This window comes from Salmo salar, unplaced genomic scaffold (genome assembly GCF_905237065.1).
Source record: "Salmo salar unplaced genomic scaffold, Ssal_v3.1, whole genome shotgun sequence".
NCBI lineage: Eukaryota > Metazoa > Chordata > Actinopteri > Salmoniformes > Salmonidae > Salmo > Salmo salar.
Window position 1 is genome coordinate 53,312 of NW_025549352.1, and position 11,911 is coordinate 65,222.

At 48.5% G+C, this 11,911-nt stretch overlaps 1 pseudogene; it reads right to left on the reverse strand.

Annotated features, from left to right (window-relative positions):
- Nucleotides 1-1,952: 1,952 nt before the first annotated feature.
- LOC123736405 (muscarinic acetylcholine receptor M3-like) lies at nucleotides 1,953-2,512 on the reverse strand (annotated as a pseudogene).
- Between the last annotated feature and the right edge of the window lie 9,399 nt (nucleotides 2,513-11,911).

An 11,911-nucleotide genomic window follows, 5' to 3' on the forward strand; every position in this document is an offset into this window, starting at 1 on the left:
AAAGCCGGGTGCAATGCTCTCCACCGGTTTGGCTATGGTTACAATTAGCTACAATTACTTTACCTCAAACTAGTGAAAGTATTTTTTTTAAACCATTGGATTCATTCTCAGACATGGTCAAAAGGAGTAACAGTAGACATTGCGTTCTCTACAGACAGTTAACCAAGTGCATGATAATGTGTGCCCTAAACACGGGTGCTCGTGGTCTACTGAGATTTTGATTGATCAAGGTGTAAGGAAGTTGTGTAATATCATTTAGCTATACTATCATGTTATATTAATAGCAAACTAACAAATACTAAAGCATTAAACAAGTATTTCCCATTTCATTTGTTGATCTGTTTGTTTAGAGGCAGTTGCCATTTGGAATATTACGGTTTTGGTTCATTAAAAAAAAAAAAAAAGATTCATCAATGATATTTACTTAGTTGATGTAAAACAGTTTTGGGACTTTATTTGGATTGTAATTGAACGTTTCCTTTAGGGTACAAGGTTTTGTCTTTTTTCAGGAAAATAAAAGATTTGCCGCTGACTGTATTTGGAGCCATGTCCTATTTTCTCTATTACAGCAGTTGCCATTCAGGATTGCTGAAGCACTGTTGTATCAGTGATGGAGCTTTGTGTCTGTGAAACCAAAACATTGGAAATTAATTCTCTGCCTTATATTGGAAAGTACAAAGCCTGGTCTTGGTGATCATATGTAACATTAAGGCACATGGACCAATTCATAACCCTGCTGTTTCAATAAACACCATGTCATAAACACAAGCCATTTCCTCAGGCCGTGGATGGACCAATTTACCCATAGAGAGGAACTGCAGGGGAGGGATTGAAGATAGTCCAGGGAAAAAACAGACTACATGATTACCATATATGTAGGCAATGTAATGTTCTTAAGATAGGGTACTGCCTAAAAGTAGTATCTATGTTGGTTTTCTGCCATTGCCTGTTCTAGATGTCAATGCACATCACATTTACGAAGTCGGTTTATTTAGTTGTTTTTAACAGTCAAAAAAGCGATTCTACAAAAGCATCGCCTTGCTTGCATGGTGTCTTTTACTAGGGCAGATCTGACTCTTCCTAAGCCAGCAGGTAAAGTCTAGCTTTGAAAAAGTTCAGACAGTGCTGCTGATCTTGTGTGTCCCGAAGGAGGCATGATTGCTGTGATAAGCCCTTCCCCAGTTCTTCTGTTCGGGGCCGCACAGCAGCAGTGTCTTGAAGGTGACAGAAGTGCTCGTTGCAAAGGGTGTAGCAGACTGGGTTGATGGTGCTGTTGATGTAGCAGAACCAATAGCCCAGCTGCCACAGCTTCTCAGGCACACAGTAGGAGATGGACACCAGCACCATAGTGTTGTAGGGTGTCCAGGTCAGGATGAAGGCCAGAAGGACAGCACTCAGGGTCCTCACTGCCGCCTCCTTCCAGATGGTCATGTTCCTCTTGGCTTTGGTCTGCTTGCGGTGTCTGGAGTCTGAAGATATGGAGCCTCTCAGGGAGGACTGCCTGCCCTGTGGGCCAGCTGCACTGTCCCTTGCCCTAGACGTTAGGGGTTTGTGGGTCCCTCCAGTGTCCCTGCTCTGGACGTCTCTTAGAGGGATCATGGTTTTAGGGCTTGTATTAGCGCTTGCCCCCTGCTGCTTTTGAACTGGTTCTTCCTCTGAGGAAGAGACAGTAGGTTCTTCCTCATCTACATTACAGGTGCTGTCTCTGCAGCCCTCCCTCTAGCTACCCCTGGTGTTGCTATTCTCCTCTCCCTGCTCTGCTTAGGCTCCTCTCTCACAGGGAAGCAGCCCTGAGACCCCTCACTGCTCTGTTCCCTGCCAGCAGACACCTCTCTGGACCTGCTCGCACTGCTCTTGGTGCTGCTGGAGTAAACAGCCCCTCCATGGGAGGCCCCTCCAATGCTCCCAGACCCCAGCAGCCCCTCCAGACCCTGGGCTTGCTTCTCAATCTCCTAGTAGGTCTTCCAGTACAGGATGCCCATGATAGTGACAGGAAGCTAGAAGGCAGCGATGGCCATACCGAATGTGAGAGCAAGCTCGGTCAGGAACGGGATAGAGCAGTCACCCTTGTCCTGCGAGGACCTGCCCACCACTTGGGGCCAGAACAGGATGGCTGGCCCTCACAGGATGAAGGACGCTGCCCAGGCCGGCTGCCCGGCCATGTAGCTGAGAGGTCTGATGACGGAGTAGAAGCGGTCGAAGCTGATGACCAGCAGGTTCATGACAGAGCCACATAGTCCACAGCCAGCCAGATGTAACTGGCCCAGGCCCCAGTGTCCCATGATGATGTAAACAGCATAGAGTTTCATAGAAGCCATCCCCAGGATCAGCAGGAAATAGTTGCTGACGGTGCGTAGTTCACTGTTGACCTGGAAGGAGATCATAATAGTGACCAAAGAGAGAGGTCCTGTGATGAGTACAATCACCACCACCTCTCATATCTCATGGCCCCCGATAGATCTGCTGTCACATTGGTGATCTCACTAGTCTGGGAGACACAGGAGTGGTTCATCCTTCATAAAGCGATGCTGAGTGAAGTGGTGGAGCAAAAGTCATTTTTCTTCATGACAGGGAATCGCTGATGAGGACATCTGGCCTGAAGCTATCATCTCAGGGCCAACTGCAGAACAAGAGAATAGGTGTGAGCTGGAACACGTTTCCAACAACCATGACTTTTATACACGTTTTCTCATGAATTTAGATAATTTGTTTTAAACTGGTCAGTTGGTATAATTAGAGAAATGTCATTGTAGTAAATCCCATGATCATTTCTCCAGCAAGGACAGTTCTGTGAAACTCATTAAATATACTGCTCAAAAAATAAAGGGAACACTTAAACAACACAATGTAACTCCAAGTCAATCACACTTCTGTGAAATCAAACTGTCCACTTAGGAAGCAACACTGATTGACAATAAATTTCACATGCTGTTGTGCAAATGGAATAGACCACAGGTGGAAATTATAGGCAATAAGCAAGACACCCCCAATAAAGGAGTGGTTCTGCAGGTGGAGACCACAGACCACTTCTCAGTTCCTATGCTTCCTGGCTGATGTTTTGGTCACTTTTGAATGCTGGCGGTGCTTTCACTCTAGTGGTAGCATGAGACGGAGTCTACAACCCACACAAGTGGCTCAGGTAGTGCAGCTCATCCAGGATGGCACATCAATGCGAGCTGTGGCAAGAAGGTTTGCTGTGTCTGTCAGCGTAGTGTCCAGAGCATGGAGGCGCTACCAGGAGACAGGCCAGTACATCAGGAGACGTGGAGGAGGCCGTAGGAGGGCAACAACCCAGCAGCAGGACCGCTACCTCCGCCTTTGTGCAAGGAGGAGCAGGAGGAGCACTGCCAGAGCCCTGCAAAATGACCTCCAGCAGGCCACAAATGTGCATGTGTCTGCTCAAACGGTCAGAAACAGACTCCATGAGGGTGGTATGAGGGCCCGACGTCCACAGGTGGGGGTTGTGCTTACAGCCCAACACCGTGCAGGACGTTTGGCATTTGCCAGAGAACACCAAGATTGGCAAATTCACCACTGGCGTCCTGTGCTTTTCACAGATGAAAGCAGGTTCACACTGAGCATGTGACAGACGTGACAGAGTCTGGAGACGCCGTGGAGAACGTTCTGCTGCCTGCAACATCCTCCAGCATGACCAGTTGTAATGGTTTTCTTTTAGAGAAGTAGAGGAGTCAGGCGCAGGACACAGGGATCAATGTAAACAAACATGTTTACTTGAAAAATCAATAAATCTTCTCATCGGAAAATACATAGTGCGGAGAAACACCTCCAACCACACAAAACAGGAAACAATCACCGCCAAGACAAACAGGAAATGCAGAGGTTTAAATAATGAACATAATTAGGGAAAATCAAAAACAGGTGTACACAATAAAGACAAAACCAAACAAACAGTGAAACATCGATCGGTGGCAACTAGTAAGCCGGTGACGTCGACCGCCGAACGCCGCCCGAACAAGGAGAGGGGCCGACTTCGGCAGGAGTCGTGACAGTACCCCCTCCTGATGCGCGGCTCCAGCAGCGCGCCGACACCGGCCTCGGGGACGACCCGGAAGACGGGGAGCAGGGCGATCCGGACGGAAGCAGTGAAAATCCTGGATTAATGATGGGTCCAGGATGTCCTCCGCCAGTACCCAGCTTCGCTCCTCCGGGCCGTACCCCTCCCACTCCACGAGGTACTGAAGGCCCCTCGCCCGACGTCTAGAGTCCATAAGGGCTCGTACTGTATACGCCGGGGCCCCCTCGAACCTCCCGCACCTCCGACTGCTGGAGTGGACCAGCCACCACCGGCCTGAGGAGAGAAACATGGAACGAGGGGTTAATATGATAATCGGGGGAGTTGTAACCTATAACAAACCTCGTTCAATCTCCTCAGGACTTTAAATGGCCCCACAAACCGCGGACCCAGCTTCCGGCAGGGCAGGTGAAGGGGCAGGTTTCGGGTCGAGAGCCAGACTCGATCCCCCGGTGCATAAACCGGGGCCTCACTGCGGTGGCTGTTGGCACTCGCCTTTTGCCGCCTGATGGCTCGTTGAAGACGTACATGGGCAGCGTTCCACGTCTCCTCCGAGTGCCGAAACCATTCATCCACCGCAGGAGCCTCGATCTGGCTCTGATGCCATGGTGCCAGGACCGGCTGATACCCTAGCACATACTGAAAAGGGGTAAGGTTAGTGGAAGAGTGGCGCAGGGAATTTTGGGCCATCTCCGCCCAGGGGATAAATGATGCCCACTCTCCCGGCCGGTCCTGGCAATAGGACCGCAGAAACCTACCCACCTCTTGGTTGACTCTTTCCACCTGCCCGTTACTTTCGGGGTGGAACCCTGAGGTAAGACTGACCGAGACCCCCAGGCGTTCCATAAACGTCCTCCAGAATCTAGACGTAAATTGGGGACCCCGATCAGACACTATATCCTCAGGCACCCGTAGTGCCGGAATACATGGGTAAACAGGGCCTCCGCAGTCTGTAGAGCCGTAGGGAGACCGGGCAAAGGAAGGAGACGGCAGGACTTAGAAAACCGATCCACAACGACCAGGATCGTAGTGTTACCCGTGACGGGGGAAGATCCGTCACGAAATCCACCGATAGGTGTGACCACGGTCGTTGCGGAACGGGAAGGGGTTGTAATTTCCCTCTGGGTAGATGTCTAGGTGCCTTGCACTGTGCGCATACCGAACAGGAGGATACATAAACCCTCACGTCCTTGGCTAACGTGGGCCACCAGTACTTCCCCGTAAGGCAGCGCACCGTCCGACCGATACCAGGATGACCAGAGGAGGGTGATGTGTGGGCCCAACAGATCAAACGATCGCGAACATCAAACGGCACGTACACGCGCCCAACGGGGCACTGGGAGGGGTGGGTTCAGCACGTGACGCCTGTTCGATGTCCGCGTCCACCTCCCATACCACCGGTGCTACCAGGCATGAAGCTGGGATTATGGGAGTGGGCTCTGTGGACCGCTCCTCTGTATCATACAGCCAGGACAGTGCGTCTGCCTTGACGTTCTGGGAACCTGGTTTGTAAGAAAGAGTGAAATTAAAGCGTGTGAAAAACATAGCCCACGTAGCCTGGCGAGGGTTCAGTCTCCTCGCTGCCCGAATGTACTCCAGATTTCGGTGGTCAGTCCAAATGAGGAAAGGGTGTCTAGCCCCCTCGAGCCAATGTCTCCACGCTTTCAGAGCCCTGACAACAGCTAACAACTCCCTATCCCCCACATCATAGTTTTGTTCCGCCGGGCTGAGCTTCTTCGAGAAGAAAGCACAGGGGCAGAGTTTTGGTGGTTTACCCAAGCGCTGAGATAGCACAGCCCCTATTCCAGCCTCGGATGCGTCCACCTCAACTATGAACGCTAAGGAGGGATCAGGATGCGCTAGCACTGGAGCCGTGGTAAACGGAGCCTTCAGGTTACCAAAAGCTCTGTCCGCCTCAGCCGACCACCGCAATCGCACCGGTCCCCCCTTCATTAAGGAGGTAATGGGAGCCGCCAACTGACCAAAACCACGGATAAACCTCCGGTAGTAGTTGGCAAACCCTAAAAACCGCTGCACCTCCTTTACCGTGGTTGGAGTCAGCCAACTACGCACTGCTGAAATACGGTCAGTCTCCATCTCCACCCCTGACGCGGACAAACGGTACCCAAGGAAGGAGACGGACTGTTGAAAGAACAGACATTTCTCTGCCTTGACGTAAAGGTCATGCTCCAACAGTTGACCAAGCACCATTCGTACAAGAGACACATGCTCAGCGCGGGTAGTGGAGTATATTATCTGAAGATCTCATCCACAAATGATTGGAAGACAGATGGAGCATTCATTAACCCATACGGCATGACGAGGTACTCATAGTGCCCAGAAGTGGTGCTAAATGCCGTCTTCCACTCATCCCCTCCCCTTGATACGCACCAGGTTGTACGCGCTCCTGAGGTCCAATTTTGTGAAGAATCGCGCCCCGAGCAATGACTCTGTCATACTGGCGATCAGAGGCAGTGGGTAACTGTATTTAACAGTGATCTGGTTCAAACCTCGATAGTCAATGCACGGGCGTAAACCACCATCCTTTTTCTTCACAAAAAAGAAACTCGAGGAGACAGTTGAAATGGAGGGCCGAATGTATCCCTGTCCCAGAGATTCAGCGACATATGTTTCCATAGCCGCCGTCTCCTCCTGTGACAGAGGATACACGTGACTCCTGGGAAGTGCAGCGCCCTCCAGGAGATTTATCGCACAATCCCCGGTCGATGGGGTGGTAATTGAGTCGCCTTCCTTTTACAGAAGGCGATTACCAAATCGGCATATTCGGGAGGAATGTGCATGGTGGAAACCTGGTTTGGACTTTCCACCGTAGTGGCACCTAAGGAAACACCTAAACACCTCCCCGAACACTGACTGGACCATCCCTTGAGAACCCTCTGTTGCCACGAAATAATAGGATCATGAGAAGCCAACCAGGGAAGACCCAACACAACGGGAAACGCAGGAGCGTCAATCAGAAAGAGACTAATACTCTCTTCATAACTCCCCTGCATTACCATAGCAATGGGAGCTGTGACCTCCCTAATTAGCCACGACCCCAACGGACGACTATCTAGGGCATGTACAGGGAAGGGAACATCAACAGGAACAATAGGAATCCCTAATCTATGGGCTAAGGACCGATCAATAAAGTTCCCAGCTGCGCCTGAATCTACTAGCGCCTTATGCTGGGAATGCGGGGAAAACCCCGGAAATCCTATAGATAACCACATGTGAGCAACAGGGGGGTCTGGGTGAGTCGTGTGCCTACTCACCTGAGATGAACCACCAGTGTTCCGCCTACCACCTCGACTCCCTGGAAAACCTCCCCAGCACTGACCAGCAGTGTGCCCTCTGCGGTCACCTCTAGTGCCTGGAATGGTTTCCCCTCCGGTCTCCCTAGTACCAGCCCCTCCCAACTCCATAGGAGTTGGATCTAAGGGATTGGGGGATGGAACCAACGGACCCCGATCCGGACGTCCGCAGGAGGCCAGCCGATTATCCAGCTGGATCGATAAGTCCACCAGCTGGTCCAGGTGGATGGTGCTGTCCCTGCAGGCTAGCTCCCTACGAACGTCCTCTCACAAACTACACCTGTAGTGATCGATCAGGGCCCGTTCATTCCATCCTGCACCAGCCGCCAGAGTCCTAAAGTCCAGTGCAAACTCCTGAGCGCTCCTCATCTCCTGTCTTAAATGTAACAAGTGCTCTCCCGCCGCTCTCCCTTCTGGTGGATGATCAAATACTGCCCGAAAGCGGCGGGAGAAGTCCTCGTAGTCCTCCAGAGTCGGGCCTTTCTCTTCCCAGATGGCGGTGGCCCACTCCAGGGCTTTACCAGTCAGACAGGAGATGAGAGCGCTCACTCTCTCGCTTCCCGATGGTGCCGGCTGGACAGCCGCCAGGTAGAGCTCCAGCTGGAGTAGGAACCCCTGGCACCCGGCAGCTGTTCCATCATACGCTCCTGGGAGCGAGAGCCGAATCCCACTGGATACAGACGGAGGATGGGTAGAAATGTGTTTATCAGGAGGTGCAACTGGTGTTGGTGCGACTGGTGGTGGTGTTGCTGGGTTGACGGGACATCTTGTTCTCTCCACTCTCTCCATGGTCTGCAGCACGCAATCCATGGAAGTCATGAGACGCTGGATGCTGCTGAACGCGCTCCTCTATATGAATCGGAGGGCTGGCTGCTCCTGCTGACTCCATAGCTGGTCGGTGATTCTGTAATGGTTTTATTTTAGAGAAGTAGAGGAGTCAGGCGCAGGACACAGGGATCAATGTAAACAAACGTGTGTACTTGAAAAATCAATAAATCTTCTCATCGGAAAATACATAGTGCGCAGAAACACCTCCAACCACACAAAACAGGAAACAATCACCGACAAGACAAACAGGAAATGCAGAGGTTTAAATAATGAACATAATTAGGGAAAATCAAAAACAGGTGTACACAATAAAGACAAAACCAAACAAACAGTGAAACATCGATCGGTGGCAACTAGTAAGCTGGTGACGTCGACCGCCGAACGCCGCCCGAACAAGGAGAGGGGCCGACTTCGGCGGGAGTCGTGACACCGGTTTGGCGGTGGGTCAGTCATGGTGTGGGGTGGCATTTCTTTGGGGGGCCGCACCTCCATGTGCTCGCCAGCGGTAGCCTGACTGCCATTAGGTACCGAGATGAGATCCTCAGACCCCTTGTGAGACCATATGCTGGTGCGGTTGGCCCTGGGTTCCTCCTAATGCAAGACAATGCTAGACCTCATGTGGCTGGAGTGTGTCAGCAGTTCCTGCAAGAGGAAGGCATTGATGCTATGGACTGGCCCGCCCGTTCCCCAGACCTGAACCCAATTGAGCACATCTGGGACATCATGTCTCGCTCCATCCACCAACGCCACATTGCACCACAGACTGTCCAGGAGTTGGCGGATGCTTTAGTCCAGGTCTGGGAGGAGATCCCTCAGGAGACCATCTGCCACCTCATCAGGAGCATGCCCAGGCGTTGTAGGGAGGTCATACAGGCACGTGGAGGCCACACACACTACTGAGCCTCATTTTGACTTGTTTTAAGGACATTACATCAAAGTTGGATCAGCCTGTAGTGTGGTTTTCCACTTTAATTTTGAGTGTGACTCCAAATCCAGACCTCCATGGGTTGATAAATTGGATTTCCATTTATTATTTTTGTGTGATTTTGTTGTCAGCACATTCAACTATGTAAAGAAAAAAGTATTTAATAAGATTATTTCATTCATTCAGATCTAGGAAGTGTTGTTTAAGTGTTCCCTTTATTTTTTTGAGCAGTGTATATAAACCCTTCAGTTTACACACCATGTTTGAAGTCCTGCCTTTCTGTTGACTCTGACTAGGTAACATGTTGTTACTAAGATACATTTTATTTTTCATAACTGTTAGTGTTTGATGAGTTTACTGCTGTATGCTAACAAGAGCATATGATTTAAAGGGAGAGAAATGTGTCAGTCAATAATGTTCCTGATGGAGAATTAGTTTACATACAGAATTTAAATAAGCAGTACTGGTATATGGTGGTAAATGGCAATTGTGATAATTGTGAATACTTTGGGATATGAACTTAGTTGTAGTTCTTGTAGGACTACTGATACTGAACGGTAAACTCCATAGTGAGAAAACTACCGCTCAATTACACGCTCTAATAATGTATCCCTTTATGCAAAAATAAACCTTGAAAATAAACTATTTATGGTCACAATTACTGCCACAATAATTAATTAAATTTACGACTGCTTTAAACAAGTGTTTATATTATGCATCAACCAGTGGAGGCTGCTGAGGGGAGGACGGCTCATAATAATGGCTGGAACAGAGCAAATGGAATGGCATCAAACACATGGAAACCATGTGTTTAATGTATTTCATACCCTTCCACTTATTTCGCTCCAGGCATTACAATGAGTCCATCCTCCCCAATTAAGGTGCCACCAACCTCCTGTGGCATCAACACTTACACTTGTATTGGATGGTGTCCATATACCCATATTAAGACAAAAGGTTCATGCGATGGTCGATCCCTTGTGGTTGAAGTCGTAAAGGTACAGTATTAAAAAGGAGTTACTAGTCATGGGCCATCCATTGACAGAAACTTTACCGCGGTGTCTATTTTGGTCAACCTTGCTGTTTGTGTGTGTAGATTTTATTATGCATATGAATTATTGCTCCTCAAATGGCTTGGTCCTAAGGTGAGGCATGGTGTGTTCTTGGAAGATAAGGTGAAGCATGGTGTGTTCTTAGAAGATAAAGTGAGGCATGGCGTGTTCTTAGAAGATAAGGTGAAGCATGGTGTGTTCTTAGAAGATAAGGTGAGGTATGGTGTGTTCTTGGAAGATAAGGTGAGGCATGATGTGTTCTTAGAAGATAAAGTGAGGCATGGTGTGTTCTTAGAAGATAAGGTGAGGCATGGTGTGTTCTTGGAAGATAAGGTGAGGCATGATGTGTTCTTAGAAGATAAGGTGAGGCATGGTGTGTTCTTAGAAGATAAGGTGAAGCATGGTGTGTTCTTGGAAGATAAGGTGAGGCATGATGTGTTCTTACAAGTTAAGGTGAAGCATGGTGTGTTCTTAGAAGATAAGGTAAGGCATGGTGTGTTCTTAGAAGATAAGGTGAAGCATGGTGTGTTCTTGGAAGATAAGGTGAGGCATGATGTGTTCTTAGAAGATAAGGTGAAGCATGGTGTGTTCTTAGAAGATAAAGTGAGGCATGGTGTGTTCTTTGAAGATAAGGTGAAGCATGGTGTGTTCTTAGAAGATAAGGTGAGGCATGGTGTGTTCTTGGAAGATAAGGTGAGGCATGATGTGTTCTTAGAAGATAAAGTGAGGCATGGTGTGTTCTTAGAAGATAAGGTGAGGCATGGTGTGTTCTTGGAAGATAAGGTGAGGCATGGTGTGATCTTGGAAGATAAGGTGAGGCATGATGTGTTCTTACAAGTTAAGGTGAAACATGGTGTGTTCTTAGAAGATAAGGTAAGGCATGGTGTGTTCTTAGAAGATAAAGTGAGGCATGGTGTGTTCTTAGAAGATAAGGTGAGGCATGGTGTGTTCTTAGAAGATAAAGTGAGGCATGGTGTGTTCTTAGAAGATAAGGTGAGGCATGGTGTGTTAGAAGATAAGCTGAGGCATGGTGTGTTCTTAGAAGATAAGGTGAGGCATGGTGTGTTCTTAGAAGATAAGGTGAGGCATGGTGTGTTAGAAGATAAAACATGAAGAGTACAGAAGAAACAGATGTATCGAGAGGTTCCTGCCACAACATGTGTAGCCTACATAATGTGTTAGGCAGGCTACTATGCAAACTCAAGCAGCTGACATCCAGCTACTACCTCACAAATAATTTCCTTCAACTTACTTCCTGTACTCCAGTAAATGAGCACATTTAGATAAACACTTCTCAATGTTTACAGATGTCAATAAAGCGTTTATTAAAGTGCATGGCAAAGTAATCACCCTGGAAATCTTGATTGGGCTCATACACATGATGATAAATAAGAGCACGATATCTAGAATATATTATTATATTTAATATAGTTGGGTTAAACTGTAGGTCTACATAGTTCTGTTCTCACTAATTCACACGCATGCACACAACACACACACACACACACACACACACACACACACACACACACACACACACACACACACACACACACACACACACACACACACACACACACACACACACACACACACACACACACACACACACACACACACACAGTCTTTCCACCAGTTTGCATGTCTGTATTTCAGAATTTCAAATCTGAACCCTAGATCATCTTTCAATTAATATTTTTTCTGTACTTGTTTTCTGCCGTGTGATTTGCAACACAATATTCATACAGTTGTATATTGT